The sequence below is a fragment of the Rhinatrema bivittatum genome, chromosome 4, assembly GCF_901001135.1.
Source record: "Rhinatrema bivittatum chromosome 4, aRhiBiv1.1, whole genome shotgun sequence".
Lineage (NCBI taxonomy): Eukaryota > Metazoa > Chordata > Amphibia > Gymnophiona > Rhinatrematidae > Rhinatrema > Rhinatrema bivittatum.
Genome location: NC_042618.1, coordinates 257,830,571 through 257,847,508, shown reverse-complemented (window position 1 = coordinate 257,847,508; position 16,938 = coordinate 257,830,571). Strand labels below are relative to the sequence as shown.

Below are 16,938 nucleotides of genomic sequence, written 5' to 3'. Positions count from 1 at the left end.
CCAGGACCCCCGCTGGACCACCAGGGATTTTTGGCAAGCCTTGGGGGGGGGGGGGGTCAGGAGGGTGGGGGGTTTATTCGTTAGATATGTTGTATTCGTGGGGGTTCGCCATACGTTTTGTGACCCCACGAATACAACGAATAGGGACATATACGTTGCGGATTCCCAATACGTCGAAAACGAATGCACACCCCTAAAATATATCCCTTGCATTGTAAGCCCTCTCAGCAGGGACCTACCATGTCTAATTTGAACTCAGATGTGGAAAGGAGAGCAATTTAAAAAATTTAAATCCAAAAGTAGGCCTTCAATGGTGGTAGACTGGGGCTATATGGTAGAACAACTGATATATTTAAAGTGACTTTTCAGTAGATTAAATAAATCTCTGCAAAATCACAAGATTTAAGTTTCAACAGTGTTCTTTAACTACAGTTGCCAAGCTATACTTTCTCAACCAAAATGATAAAGGGGATGAAATGGCTCCCCTATGAGGAAAAGCTAAAGAGATTAGGACTGTTCAGCTTGGCGACGAGATGGCTGAGGCGGGATATGACAGAGTTCTATCTACAAAATCATGACAGAACTAGAATGGGTAAATGTGAATTGGTTGTATACTCTTTCAGATAATGCAAGGACTAGAAGGCACTCCATGAAGTTAGCAAGTAGCACATTTAAAACAAATCAGAAAAAAATGTCTCACTCAATGCCCAATTAATCTCTGGAACTCATTGCTAGATGATCTGGTAAAGGCAGTTAGCATAGCTGGGTTTAAAAAAAAGTTTTGGACAAGTAGCTGTCTCACTTTATTCTTCTTTACTTTCCCCTCCCACACAAGGGTAGGTGAAACTGCTGCTGGTATACTTGTGACATTGCAAAGAGTTGTATGCATTAAATACCTTTTATATCTGTGTTTGCAGTGACAGGACGTTTCAGCGATGATTCGGGGCTTCAAGGCGATCTGGGGGAATGGTGGTGATCACTGTGCTATTGTCTGTCGCTCTCTTCATACTAGTAGTATGCTTACCTATTGCGCTAGTTCTCGAGAAGAAGAATCACCAGCTCCATGAAGTCAGACTGCCTGAGATATCAGCAAGAAAGCACAAGAATGAAATGTACAGTGTATGATTTGCTGTGCAATGATGAGTAATGCATTGAAATGCATAACACCCCTTCATTGCCCTGTTTCAGAGCTTAATTTACTGCTCTGTAGGGTTACCAGATGGCTCCAGGTCATCAGGAACAGGCTGAGCCACTTTCACCCCACTATACAGATGGATTTTTTATTTTCCTAATAAAATTGGAACTACATGACTCATATCTGTCTAGTAATTATATTTAAAGTGGATTTTGGTTGCAAATTCCTATGGTTATTTGGATTGGAACAATAGTGATCTATCTACTTCCATCTCTCCAATGTTGTCCTTATGCTCCAAGCCATCAGTTACAACTATGGGATTCTGCATGCAAAGCTCAGTTCTATAGCAGGCATGCAAGATAGTTGTTTGAATGGCACAGACTTTCTTACAGTAAAAACAGGCAATAAAAATGGTGAATGCTATCAGTTCAGAAATAGTGTAGCTTAATCTAACTAATGCATTTTTAAGAATGCTCTTACTCTACTGGGAACTTAAGTCAAAAAGACATTTTTTTTTCTGTTCTATGCCTATGGAATAAGTCCCTAAGAGGACACTTTTCAAAAGCGTTTCTATAGGGTGTAAGTGTTTTCTCTAGCAGAAATAGCCCTTTACAAAATTGCCCACCTGATATGCCTGTTTCAATTTACTTGGACTGAGTGGAGGGTGGGAGGGGTTAGGGTCTTACACACATACTTTGGATTTTCAAAACTTTCCTGAAAGTTTTCAGCAAACATAATAGCAGAGGTAATGTGCACAGGTAAATATGGTGACCTTAATTTTTAAAGTGGACTTGTATATTTTTGCCACCTAAATTAGGCAGTTCTGTTATAAAACTGCCCCCTTAATGTGAGCGTTTTAAAAGAAATAATGACACAAATGGCAGTTGGATCCCATAGTTTTGCTTTTATCTTAGGAGATCCCTAAAGAAAAGCTGTCAATCTCATTCTTTAGGATGGAAATTCCCTGCCTTTAGGCCAAAAATTACCCCTTTTTCAGCTTTGTTGTACAAAATGTTATAATTACTTTAATGCATTATTTAGTAGGAATAAGAGATTTTCTCCTTCTGCTTTCAAATACCTTTCAGATCTAGCCTGGGTACTGTCTGCCTTTCAGGTAACTACCTGGGAAATACATTCATTTGCATTGTATTATACTCTTTTATGCAATCATATACTTTAAACTACATGCGCAATAATTCAAAACCTGGACTTTTTGTTGCTGTGTATTTGTAATAAAATGCTTTGGGTGTCAGCTATTAATTTGCGGGTGTAAGAATTTAACCAACTAAATATTTTTGAATAAAATCAATTGTGTTTAATGAATATGAAGGCCTGTTTCAGGTAATGAGCATTCAAAGCCCCTGAGGAAAGGGAATCTCAGCCATTGCTCAGTGGCAATACTTGGTGGTCAGATTCAAGGTACGCATGCGCCAGGTTCCCATGGTAGTCAGGGTCTTTGTGTGGCTTTAGCCAAGGATTGTTCCCATAGTAGTTAGGGTCTGTGGCTTTTAGCCAAGGAGCAAGGGGAGCAAGTCTGATTTTCACTTCAATGCAAAGCCAAGCATAGCTCTCTCTTCAACTGCAGGGAGGAAGTTGACACTTCACGCATATCTCAGCATAGTCCTCTGCTTCAAGGGCAGGGGAGGCAAGACTGATACTTCACTTTCAATACATAGCCAGCATGGCTCTCTGCTTCAACGACAGGGGAGATGAAGAAAGGTTGATCTATATTCAGGCAACAATCAACAAGGACTGAATTACACAGTCTGAATAAACAGATAAGCATGGGTGTAGCTTGCTTATTGCGGTGGTTAATACCCCTAACTAAATTAAGCTATTTCACTTAGATGGAGTTCCAACACTGCTCTCTACATTAATGGTGGGGGTGAAGGGAATAGAATAAAAAAAGGTTACTAAGAGCCAAGAGAAACAGATAAGTATGTGAGAGAAAAAAAAAGTGCAAAAGCTTGCTGGCAGACTGGATGGGCCGTTTGGTCTTCTTCTGCCGTCATTTCTATGTTTCTATGACTGTTGCTGTAATAGGCTAGAAGACAAGGGGAGAAAGAAAAATTGAGGAAAAAACCCTGAAAGCTCAATAGATACCAGTTTCAATTGACCTGGAAGCACTAAGCAGTGGGAGAAGGCAGCTACAGACAGAAAGCAAAATAATATACACTCATACCATGCAACAGGCAAGTACCAATAAATGGATGAATGAGTAGCAAAGACAGTATATATTTATGACGGACCCCTCACTATTATACAGAGAGCAGTCTAGTGTTGGTTAGAGATAGGGGAGGATTCATGCAAATGCAGCCCCTCCTATTGAGGGTGATGGGATGATCCGCCTCCAGAGGATTAACAAAAGCAGCTTGTAAGAGTAGGTTTTGGAGGCAGTGCAGAACAGAGTTGAAGTTAGGAGGAAGTGAGGAGCTTTTGCTTATGTTGTTTTTCAGGCCCAGTCAAAAGAGCCAGGCAAGCACTGCTTGGTGGTTTTGACCAGGATTGGGAGGCATTTCCTCTTCCAGCCACTCACTGGCTGGTTGGGATTTTTCCTCTGGGTTGTTTCAGGTTTTTGAATTTTTGTGGTATGCGCTTTGTGAGACATCTGGGCCTTCTTGGACTCAGGGACTGGGGAATCCTGTATTTGAGATGCCCAGGGATAGGGAAGACCTGTCCCTGAATTGGTGGTGACCCACTGCAAGGAATACCTCTAGTGTTAATATCAGTTTTTGGGGCTAAGACATTTTGTTAGAAGATCTGGGAGGGAGAATTATGTTGCTCCTTCTTCCTGTCCTAGTAAGGAACATCAAAAGCTGTGTGTTCCAGGATCCCTTCCCAACTTGGGATCTGTGAAATGAGTGAGATCAAGAAGGACTGATGAAAACTGAGTAATACTAATTTCCTAGCATGTAGCAGATGGACTCAGGACCAATGGGTATAGTGTACTCCTGATAGCAGTTGGAGACAGATCAGATTTCAATTTGACGTCAGCCCCTAGTACATATACCCCTGCGGGAAGTGCAGCTCTTCAGTATTTTCCGTCTCCATAGCAGTTAGGGACTATCTGCACGCTCTCACAGCGTTAGAACCAAATCAACAAAGAAAACCCAAATTTGAAGAAAATCCTACCTCTGAAGATGAGCCCCACTCTCCTGCAGTGATACCCTCGGGTCCCTCCCCCAGTTGAGATTTCCCGAGGTGATTTCCGTGGTCCCTCGGAGGTGAGCCTCGGTCCGGCAGCCGAATCGCGGCGAGGACCTAGTCCCAATCCTGGGCGCGGCTGAGAGGCAGCGGGTGCACCCTCGAGCGCGGCGGTGAAGGTATTTGCCCTCTCCCCCCGCAGCCGGAGACCACTCGGAATGAAACCGGAAAGCGCCGAAGACAAGGTAAGGTAGAAATCTTCAGCGTCGACTCCGGTCTCCGAGGTTCGAGGAGTCGCACAGGTCACCGGCTGGGACCAGTGCCACCGGGTTGATCTGCCCTAGCAGGGCCAGGCCCCGGTTAGTTCCAAGGGTCTACCCATGTGGAGACCCTCCGAGGTGGTCGTCATATTGCCCGCGTGGTTGCCGTCGCCATCTTGGCCCTATTCACCGCTCCGTTCGTCGACCGAGTGCTCAAGTCTAGCTAGGCGCACAAGTTGCATGTGCGCATAAAGTTACACGCACATAATCCTTGTGCACACAAAGTTACACGCACAAGGGCCGTGCGCATAAGATATACGCGCGTTGCTCGCCTACCGGGCTAAGCGCATAACCACGACTTAGGCACACAACTGCGCGCACAACCCGCATGCACATCTTAGACGCGCCGGAGCGCATAAGAGTTTTACCCGCCGATAGCCATGGCACCACTGGAAACAGAGATAAAGGGCACAAGGCCTCTGCCCAGCATGCCATATCAGAGCTGCACAAAGCGAGGAGGCCAATGCCCTGTGCGCTCACTGCGAGGAGGCCCTGGGAGATCCAGCCCAGGGCCAGTCCCCACCCAGGGCTGAGTAATAGCTCCTCAGTGGGTACCCCGGATCTAGTACATTCCAGCGGGACACCCCCACAGACGGGGACCCCCAGGGACTCAACGTCCCTTAGCTTGGATCCAGCGTCTATCTCATGGAGGGAGTTCTTCAAAGGGCTACACACCTTTGTTCACATGCAATCGAAACCTCCGGGTGATCAGCCACATCTTCCACCAGAAGACCTGTATGCACCAGGCCCCTTGAGGCCTAGACAAAGGTTTCCACCGCCGAGAAACCTCACCTATGGGGACACGGACAACTATGAAGAGGAAGCAGAGCCCCTAGAAGAGGGGGAACTCTCCCCGGGGACAGAGCCCCATCGAACCATGAGACGTTTCTTCACCAAGGACGAGCTCCCTGACCTGGTCACCCACAGCCTGAAGGAGTTCGCTATCCCGGGCGCAGGTACTTCAGGGGAGCCTAAGCCGAATCCCCTGCTAGAGGGCCTCCGACAGACCTCCCGCCATTTCCCTCTGTTACAAGCCATCCAGAAGCTAATTGACCTGGAATGGAGTGCTCCAGAGTCCACATTCAAAGGGGGACGAGCCATGGCAGCCATGTACCCCCTGGACCCAGCGGCCAAAGACCTTCTGACATGCCCAAGAGTGGATGCCATGGTCTGTGTGGTCTCGAAGTGCACTACTATCCCAGTGGAGGGAGGAGTAGCACCCAAAGATGCTCATGACCGGCGTCTGGAATCCATCCTTAAACAGTCTTTTGACGTAGCCGCTATGTCCCTACAAATAGCGACCTGCTGCACCATAGTGACACGTGCCTGCTTATCTCAGACCAGGAGCAACACCCCGGGAGAGGCCATGGAACCAGCAGTATCATTCCTTGCGGATGCTGCTTCAGATCTGGTGCGCACAGCGGCCAGAGGAGTGTCATCTGCGGTGGCGGCCAGGAGACAACTCTGGCTCCGAAGCTGGTCGGCCAACACATCTTCCAAAACTCGCCTCAAAGGATCCCTCCTGTTCAGTAGCAAGCTAGAGAAACTGGCCAACAAATGAGGCGAGTCCCATTGCCTTGCCTAACAGAGGACAGGACTAAGAGAAACCAGCGACCCTTTCCCCGGTCCTCCAGGGGCAGAAGTTCACAGCGCTTCAATCCATACAGAAGTAACTATCAAGCGCCCCACCCGGCGGGCAGGAACCAGTCCTTTCGGAACAAGCACAACAAAAGGGGAACCAGCTCAGGTTCAGGCCCCAGCCATACCCCACAATGAGATTCAGCCGACCCGTCCGAGGGAAGAAGCTATATGGGGCAGACTAGCCCTATTCTACCACAGATGGGTCGAGATAACTTCGGACAAGTGGGTCCTAGCCATCATTCGGGAGGGGTACTACCTGGATTTCCTGTGAATCCCTCCGGACAAATTCGTGGAGTCCACCTGCCACGACCTCTCCAAGAGGGCGACAGTGGAAGCTACACTGACCAGACTACTGGCCTTCGAGGCCATAACCCCAGTGCCTCCACAGGAAATAAATACTGGGCATTATTCCATTTATTTTATCGTCCCCAAGAAAGAGAGGACGTTCAGGCCCATCCTGGATCTCAAGTCGGTCAACTGCCACCTGAGGATTCCCCGCTTCTGCATGGAAACCCTATGCTCCTTAATAAGGGCGATACAATCGGGAGAGTTTCTCACATCCCTGGATCTTTTGGAGGCCTACCTACACATCCCAATTCATCAGGAACACCAGCGCTATCTACGCTTCAAAATCCTGGACCGTCACTACCAGTTCCGGGCACTACCCTTCGGGTTAGCCACAGCTCCCTGGATGTTCACCAAGATCATAGTGGTGGTGGCGGCAACACTGAGGAAGGAAGGAATCCTTGTACACCTTATCTAGACGACTGGCTGATCAGGGCAAAATCCCCAGAGGAAAGCCACCAAGCAACCAACAGAGTCAAAACTCTACTGGAGAGCCTAGGTTGGGTGGTAAACACAAACAAAAGTTGTCTACAGCCCTCACAGTCTCTAGAATACCTAGGAGTCCGATTCGACACCAAAGAAGACAAGGTCAGCCTGACTCCCACAAGGAGATCAAAACTGTGGGACTGGTTACAAATCCTGCTGAGCGAACCTCGTCCCACAGCATGGGATTACCTGCAAGTCCTCGGTCTGATGGCATCCACACTGGAAGTAGTGCCATGGGCGCGAGCTCACATGAGACCCCTGCAGCGCTCACTTCTATCACGATGGAATCCACTGTCTCAGAATTACACCGTACGTCTATCACTCTCGGGCAGAGTCCGGACACAGCTAAGGTGGTGGCTGCAGGACAGCCACCTGAGCTGGGAAACAATACTATCTTCCCCAACCTGGACTCTGCTCACCACAGATGCCAGCCTACGAGGTTGGGGAGCACACTGCGAGGAGTTAACCACCCAAGGGCAGTGGAATGCAGAAGAGTCGGGATGGAACATCAACCGCCTAGAAGCGCGAGCAGTCAGACTAGCCTGTCTATGATTCGCTCACAGACTTCGAGACAAAGCGGTCAGAGTAATGTCGGACAACGCCACAACAGTGGCCTACATCAACCGGCAGGGGAAACCAGAAGCCAGCAGATGTCTCTGGAAATAGACCCCCTAATGGCGTGGGTGGAAGTAAACCTCCAGGAGATCTCGGCCGTCCACATCGCCGGGAAAGACAACATCGCGGCGGACTACCTCAGCAGGAAAAGTCTAGACCCAGGAGAATGGAAGCTGTCGTTCGCAGCGTTCCAACTGATAGTGAACCGATGGGGACACTGGACATGGACCTTCTGGCAAACCGGTCCAACGCCCAAGTACCCAGGTACTTCAGCCGCAGGCAGGAACCTCAGTCCCAGGGGATCGATGCCCTGGTACAGACCTGGCCACAGGGGACCCTATTATACGCCTTCCCGCCGTGGCCCCTTTTGGGCGCAATCATTCACAAGATACAGCTACACAGGGGACTAGTACTTCTAGTGGCACCGGACTGGCCAAGAAGACCGTGGTACACAGACATGAGAAGACTACTGGCAGGGAACCCCCTGCCACTGCCTCCACACAGAGACCTGCTTCAACAAGGATCGATCCTCCACGAGGATCCAGCTCGATTCTCTCTTATGGCCTGGCCAATGAGAGGGCTCGCCTGAGAAAGAGCGGATACTCAGGGGCTGTAATCGACACCATACTCTGAGCACGCAAGTTCTTCACATCCTTAACGTACATAAGGATTTGGAGAGTATTTGAAGCCTGGTGCGAAGGCCATGACATCAAGCCACACTCAATTAAAGTCCCCGTGATCCTGGAATTCTTACAGAATGGGCTACAGAAGGGGCTGTCCCTGAATTCCATCAAGGTACAGGTGGCTGCATTGTCATGCTACGGCTCCAAGAGCGAGGGCGACAGCATAGCCTCTCACCTGGACGTGTCAAGTTTCCTGAAAGGAGTCAAACACATTCGCCCACCACTAAAGTGGCCGGTACCTCTTTGGAATCTCAACCTGGTCCTGGATTTCCTAGCAGGAACCTCCTTCAGGCTCCTCTGAGGTCTGTTCCTCTGCCTATTAACGTTAAAGACAGCATTTCTGCTGGCGGTTTGTTCAGCCCGCCGCATTTCAGAACTACAAGCACTGTCCTGCCGTGAACCTTTCCTCAGGCTCACCCCGGGATCCATCCAGCTATGCACGGTCCCTTCGTTCCTTCCCAAAGTGGTGTCACACTTCCATCTTAACCAAACCATCTCGCTACCATCGCCGGATGTCTTGAAGAATTCGGAAGAAGCTCGGAGTCTATGCCACCTCAACATCGGCAGACTCCTATTCAGATGTCTGGAAATGTCGGAACCCATACGAAAAACGGACCACCTTTTCATCCTTCACAGCTGGAAGAGACAAGGGGAAGCGGTCCACTCGCGGGCAACCATAGCCCGCTGGATCAAGGAAAGTCATCAAGGCGGCCTACGTAGAAGCAGGCAAGCCACCGCCTCTACAGGTCAAGGCCCATTCTACCAAGCCCAGGCAGTATCCTGGGCAGAACCAGAATGCTGACCACCCCGCCGAGATTTGCAGGGCGGCGACATGGTCCTCCATCACACCTTTTCCAGATTCTACCGCCTGGATGTTCAGGCTTGGGAGGACACGGCATTTGCAAGGCAGTACTAAGTGGGTCACGGGCAGCCTCCCACCCGGTTCGGGAGCAGCTTTTATACATCCCATTGGTCCTGAGTCCATCTGCTACACGCTAGGAAATGGAGAAATTACTTACCTGATAATTTCGTTTTCCTTAGTGTAGACAGATGGACTCAGCATCCCACCCTTGGCTGCCGTTATGCATGGAATTCGAATGATTCAAGGGTAAGCCATGTTTTCATTCACTTAGGACACCTACCCTACCAGGTGTCGACGCTTTCCGGTTGAGTACACTGGCGGTCTCCAGTTATAGTCAATCAACCAGATCAAGTTAATCAAGTTATAAAGTTAACCAAGTTATGAAGTTATCCAAGTTAATCAAATTAGTCAGTCACACATATATCCACAATGCTTTTCAAGGAGAATACTGAAGAGCTGCACTTCCTGCAGGGGTATATGTACTAGTGGCTGATGACAGATTGAAATCTGATCCATCTCCAACTGCTATCAGGAGTACACTACCCATTGGTCCTGAGTCCATCTGTCTACACTAAGGAAAACAAAATTATCAGGTAAGTAATTTCTCCAATTTGAGTTACATCTGAGGACCCACCCTTCTGGAGTCTTTGCACAGAGTTCTCAATTATCTCTCTTCCCTAGGCAGAGACTGGGTAATTGTTACGACTGTCGCTGCCTGACGCCTCCACTCCGCCCTCCTTATCTCTCTGGCGACTCCTCCTGCAGTTGACGGATGTTTGGCTGCCGCGGCGTCTGCCTGCGGTCATCTCTCACGTCCTAGTTATCACCATACCAGTACCATTGCACCACATCTTAGGATTTAAAGACAGTAAAGAACATAATGTTACCCTGGATCCATTAGCAGGAAAAAAACATGGACACATTTGGGTAATATTGTACATCCCCCACTTACTGCTGATCCACCTAGAAATGGTTGCCTGTGCCTTAGTAATGTTACTTCCCTGAACCTCATTCCTTGCAACTACACTTACTACACATACAATAAAACATGGATTATTCATAAGGGAACCATTTTACCTAAAACTCCCATCACTGAACTCCTACTGAAATGCAATTGTACAATTATTTCCCTTTCTATGACTGTTAGTCCGCTCTGCCTCACATGTGTGTTAACACTATCAGAAACTGTGAATGTAGCCACAGAAACTCAGTACACTCATATTTTCAATTCCACATACATTGCCTGTACACCTGAGCTTGACTCTCCCTTTATACCTTGTGTTATACTAGGTAGATTTAATTCTCCTTTTGTTTATGGTCCTTATGACAGTGTTAATTATACTGTGATACAAAATTTCACAAATCTTTATGTTGGACATTATTGGTTATATGATGGAATAGTTTTCCTCAAACTCCCCACATGCTTTGATTTTTGTGTAGTTACGTTTAACTATTTTTTCCAGAGTTATTCCACTATTGCACCCTACCTACCCTTTAACCAAAACTAGGTTACACTTCTTGGTTACCCTTCGCTCAGCCTGCAGTAGCTGCTGAATTAGGTATGGCTATTAGACAATTACAATCTGTGTTACATGAAGTGACGCATGAGCTAGGAATTGCTTTAAGAGCTTTACAGCAAACTGTTGATGAACTTACCATAGTTTCTACATATAATCGACATGGCTTGGATTATATGCTTGCTGCTCAAGATGGCTTATGCACTGTGTTAAATAGTTCAGAATATTGTACAGTTGTGGTAATTCGTTTTGACATTGTATGCAACGCTATGCAAAAGATACAAGATTTAGCTAGACTTCAAGTTAGTGATTTTAAAGGAGGGTTATCTATATCTTGGTGGGATTCTTTCTCTTCCTGGTTCTCTAGTTTGGCCATTCACCTGCGAGGCCTAGTCGGCTTTGCTATTGGATTCCTTGCCTTATGCCTACTGTTATGTTTCTGTCTCCCGTGCATTTGCTCATGCCTGCAACAATTTCGACCTCAGATGCTTTCCACTTCTGAGATTATGGTCTCTCAGAATAACTTTGTGTCTACTCTATACGCTGAACCACGTGCTCTTGAAACTGAATCCCTTATGTAAAACCGATGGTAAGAATGGTATGCTTGGCTATGACGAGTAAGATCTGGGTCTCCTATCACTAGGATGGGTGATACTGGGCAACCTAAGACAGCCGGATACGAGCCATCAGGTATGAAGAATTATTAGCTATAATTCTTCAAGAGGGGAATGAAGACAGAATGGATAAAAAAATAAATAATAAAAAGACTAATTCAGCAAAAATGGAGCACAAGTGAAAAACAGGCATTTCTGTGAGAAACATGAGCAGCCCAAGGCCAAGAAGCCAGTGAACAGAAAAAGTATATCTCAGATAAGACACTTGGCAACCTGTAACATTAGCCATAGTTTTAGAGAAGATTCAGTATTTTTCCATCTCTTATATGGAAGTCCCGGAAAAGAAAAAAATAGTAAAGCACTTTGCTGTCAATGATTGTATATAAGAAAGTTGTATGCCATGTATAATTTGAGTAGATTCTGGGACAAGTCATTATTGGAACTGTCTCAAACTATTCCCGAGAATCGACTGTATTTCTCGCATTCTTAAACTGTCTCTTATTTCCTACTGTTACTTAATAAAAAGATAATTGCTTAGTTACAAGGCTGAGAAATTTCTTTACCAGTTATACAAACCCAAGAGGAATGGTCCTCGGGAGGTAAGCACAGAGAGAAAAGGTCCCCTGTGAAGGACTTTTACCTGGAGACACCTTCCCCACAGATGAACATTAATTTGCTTCTCAGTAGGACGATAATAGCTTATCACGTGTGCTATGGGCATAGACTGAAAAGCCTGGGCTTCTGATGTGGAAGTAAAAACTTTCTTACAAAACTGTCGCATTCTTATCAATAGAAAAAGATAGGAAATTCGCAAAATAAAAAGAACAACAAAACTTATGATAAACACACCTGAAGTTAACACAAAAAATATAAAAGGTTACAACAAGGCTGTGACTCACCCCATTGATGGTAGGTGCGCGTTCAATCGCTTACCAATGTCTCATCAGCAATGTTATCAGGATCCGTGAGTTCAGCTGACCGCCTTCTCCTGGGGATATCCACACAGTGCTCGACTCCTGGCTTACAGCCCTCCTGGCTTTGCTCGCCAGAAATGTTCATCTGTGGGGAAGGTGTCTCCAGGTAAAAGTCCTTCACAGGGGACCTTTTCTCTCTGCGCTTACCTCCCGAGGACCATTCCTCTCGGGTTTGTATAACTGGTAAAGAAATTTCTCAGCCTTGTAACTAAGCAATTATCTTTTTATTAAGTAACAGTAGGAAATAAGAGACAGTTTAAGAATGCGAGAAATACAGTCGATTCTCGGGAATAGTTTGAGACAGTTCCAATAATGACTTGTCCCAGAATCTACTCAAATTATACATGGCATACAACTTTCTTATATACAATCATTGACAGCAAAGTGCTTTACTATTTTTTTCTTTTCCGGGACTTCCATATAAGAGATGGAAAAATACTGAATCTTCTCTAAAACTATGGCTAATGTTACAGGTTGCCAAGTGTCTTATCTGAGATATACTTTTTCTGTTCACTGGCTTCTTGGCCTTGGGCTGCTCATGTTTCTCACAGAAATGCCTGTTTTTCACTTGTGCTCCATTTTTGCTGAATTAGTCTTTTTATTATTTATTTTTTTATCCATTCTATCTTCACTATCAGGAGTACACTACCCATTGGTCCTGAGTCCATCTGTCTACACTAAGGAAAACAAAATTATCAGGTAAGTAATTTCTCCAATTTGAGTTACATCTGAGGACCCACCCTTCTGGAGTCTTTGCACAGAGTTCTCAATTATCTCTCTTCCCTAGGCAGAGACTGGGTAATTGTTACAACTGTCGCTGCCTGACGCCTCCACTCTGCCCTCCTTACCTCTCTGGCGACTCCTCCCGCGGTTGACGGATGTTTGGCTGCCGCGGCGTCTGCCTGCGGTCCTCTCCGGCGTCCCCGATCCGGCTTGGGCGCTGCATCCCGCTATGCTGTCCAGCTGCCTTAGGGTGTGCATGCCACGTGGCCCTGCTTCAAATACTTTCTTTGGCGCGAACCCCAAGGGCAACCCCCTGTGATGATGTCACACATCCTGGATACAAAAAGCCTACACTACTGCTAGCTAATCGAGTTAGCAACAGGTATTCATACTGGTGAACTCCTTACGGATGGGATTCGCTCTCCGTACCTAGCTACTCTGCCTCTCCATTATTGGACTTACTCTATTTGGGGTACCCGCTCCTCGGGGGCCTCTCTCTTCTCTTTCAGGTCGCTGTCTGGAACCGGTACTCGCTCCTCGAGAGCCCATGTTCCTGGACTCGCTGCCTGGACTTCACTTCAGCCTGGAAGATACCGCTGCCTACACCATCAGTGAGTTACTATCTGCTTCTCTCTCAGAGCTGTTCCCTGGAACCAGGTACTCGCTCCTCGAGTACCTGCCTCTACTCCAGCTCCTGTGATTCCTACCGAGAGAAACCGCTGCGTGAGTACTCAACCAACGAGGCTCTATTCCAGAACCCTGCATATACTTCATTGTACTCACTATCTCAGTTTCTTTTCACTACAGCACAGCCATTGTGGGATCACTGTTCCAGAGCCCTGAGGGACCACAAGCCCAGCCGGGCTTCATCTCTGCTCACTACTGCCACCTCTGGTGGCTCCTCAATACTGTTATTAAAAGATCTATCTGTGTTGTGTGTCCTAAAGCTGAGCCTGACCTGTGGCCCCTCACGGGACTTTCCCCCATGGGCGTTGTCAGCAGTCACAGTGTCCAAGGGTCCACCCAAAACCTTACAAACAATAACAGTAATATATTTTTGGACATTTGGAAGGGTTTTTTTCCTCCCCAACAAGAAGATTCTTGACCACCTTGGAACCTCATTAATTCAAGCCCTGGATGGTGAATCTTTCCCTTGCCCCTGGCACCAAGTAAAGAGACTGTTGCACACATAGACATAGACTTACATTTTACATCTGATTACTCATCAGTAAAGATATTTGGACAGTCAACCCAAGTTTCCTGTCTCTTATTTATGGTAACCACAGCATCTACAGTGTTGAGAGCAGAGTATCCTTCCCTAAGGGAACAGTAAAGGACAAACAAGAATGTGTAAAAAGGTCAATCCTGTCACATAGGGCCCTGGAAGTATATCTTCCTCTCCCCCCACACCTACAAAGGATCCATCCCTGGGAGTAAGAGGGAATGTGAAAGGGCCAGCTGCTGAGAGAATCCAGCCCTGAAGAGAATCACATTTTTTATGACCCCCCACCCTGGTAGAATAGGCAGATACTCAAAAAAATACCTTTATTTTCCATTTTTCCCTTCCTCTCTCATGTTTGATCATCCCTAAACTTTATAGCATGCTTTCCAGCTTAAGGTCTGGAGAAGAGCCTCCTTCAAGACACATTACGTACTGATTAGTGGCAGTCATCCTTCTTGTTGGGTCTGTGAAGAACATAACAGAAGAAGTTGCTATACTGGGTCAGAGTGAGAGCCTATCATGCCCACCATCCTGTTTCCAACAGTGGCCATTCCAGGTAACAAGTACCTGGCAAGTACCAAACATTAAACAGATCCCATACTACTGATGCCAGTAGTAGCAGTGTCTATTCCCTAAGTCAACTTGATTAATAACAGTTTATGGACTTCTCCAGGAACATGGTTCAGAGAAATGTATCCTAGAAGGATACTAATGAAACAGGAGAGTCAGGGCATCCCAACTAACTTCACTGAGTGCCCCCTAGTCCTTCTATTGTCTGAAAGAGTAAATAGCCAATTCACATTTACCTGTTCTAAACCTGTCATGATTTTATAGACCTCTATCATATCCCCCCTCAGCCGATGGCCCGATAAAAAAAAACCCACCTGACCCTTTAAAACTTACCCCTTAGCCTCCCCCACCCTCCCGACCCCCCAAAACCTTTTAAAATTACCTGGTGGTCCAGTGGGGGCGTGGGGAGCGATCTCCTGCTCTCGTACCATCGGCTGCCACTAATAAAAATGGCGCCGATGGCCCTTTGCCCTTACCATGTGACAGGGAAGCCATGCCATTGGCCGGCCCCTGTCACATGGTAGGAGCCCCTGTCACATGGCCCGCTGAGAAAATTGACCATTTAATCCTATTCTTCCTTTCCTGTCTTTTAACCTGTCCATGAAAGGACATCACCTCCTATCTTATGACTTTTTAGTTTTCTTAGAAGCCGCTCATGAGGGATTTTGTCAAATGCCTTCTGAAAATCCAAATATATTACATCCACTGGTTCACCTTTATCCAGATGCTTATTAACCCCGTCAAAAAAATGTAGCAGATTTGTGAGGCAAAATTTCCCTTGGGTAAATGCATGCTGGCTGTGTCCCATTAAACCATGTCTATCTATAGTGGCATGTGGTCAGGGCTTTCAAGGGATTCAATGACTCCTCAGCCCTAGAACTTTTTTTTCAGCAGCATATCTGTGCAGCTAATTGAAACAGCAGGCTGTGGCTGCCTGCAGGTTGCACCTCAGAGGGAGCCAATAAAAATAAGTTTTGGCAGAACAGGTTGGGGGCTTCATAGGTGGGACCAATCGTGGGGACTGAATGCAGTCAAATGGCAGCTGAACTCAGGTACTGATTGAAGCAGCAGCACAACATGAGGTAGAAGGTAGGACTTGGAGTTAGGGTTGCCAACTGGCTCCAGATTTCCAGGACAGGTTGATCCAGTTCTGCTTTTACTCACCTGCATGCAGGTATTTATAGTCTTGCTTTTCTTAGGGAATGCAATAGGGAAAGCAAATAAATCTCCGCATGCAATGGGGTAAAACCATGACTGAATCAACCTGTCTTGAAAATCTGGAGCCAGTTGGCAACGCTACTTGGGGTAGACGGTGGAACCTTATTCCCCATGTGAAAAACAGGCCAGAAGGTAGTGTGGGATGGGACATCTTTAAACTCTGAGCCAGCTTCTATACCCATGTGGATCTAAGGGCAGACGGTAGGAGGATATGTAAATTCTGTGAAGCTATTTCTTCTAGGATCTCAGTGCCGGTGTTTGAACTGAGCTGAGAAAATGTTTAGTGATCTATGAGTGACAGTGAGAGAGGAGAGGAGGGGAGGCTGGAACCAAGATGACTGGAGAATGGGAGAGGGGAGCAAGATTATTGGGGACTGGGAGGAGAGGGGGCTGGGGACTGAGTGAGGAGGGGGGTCTTGGAGGGGAGGAGCTGCGGAACAAGACTGTTGGGGGCTGGGTGAGGAGAGGGGTCAATTGGAACATAAATGGGGATCCTGGATGGGAAGAGCTGCAGCCAAGACAGCCCCTTGGTGTGTGGGGCCAGGTTTTGTGTTTCTTGGATCTGCAAAATACCAATGTGCTTTTAGTATCCCCTATTTATGGAATTCACTGGTTTCAGGCTTGACTTTTTTGCCAGCCTTTAAGGGATGGCGTGTGCTAAAGGGCTATTCAGTATTGCCCAATTGTGGGATGAGGGTCAGTTTGCTTAATTTGCTTCTCTGTGTGAGGAATTTGATTTAGATGTGGGAGACCAAGGTTTATTATTTTCAGTTTTGTGAGGCATTGGCTTCTCGATTTATCTGTGCCAATTTGTCCGATGAATGTGTTGTTCACTTACCTGAGGAATTTCTTTAATGTATTGGGGAATT

At 46.7% G+C, this 16,938-nt stretch overlaps 1 long non-coding RNA gene across 3 annotated transcripts in view; it reads right to left on the bottom strand.

Moving 5' to 3' along the window:
• LOC115090667 overlaps positions 1-12,956 on the bottom strand; it is a 48,787-nt gene extending 35,831 nt beyond the window's left edge. The window contains exons 1-3 of one of the 3 annotated variants that reach the window (XR_003856462.1): positions 12,262-12,956; positions 9,866-10,082; positions 897-1,078 (exon numbers count right to left, since the gene is read on the bottom strand). This is a non-coding gene — a long non-coding RNA (uncharacterized LOC115090667). The remainder of the gene's footprint in view (positions 1-896; positions 1,079-9,865; positions 10,083-12,261) is intronic. The other 2 variants (XR_003856463.1, XR_003856464.1) reach the window with 2 other exon arrangements.
• Positions 12,957-16,938: the final 3,982 nt, after the last annotated feature.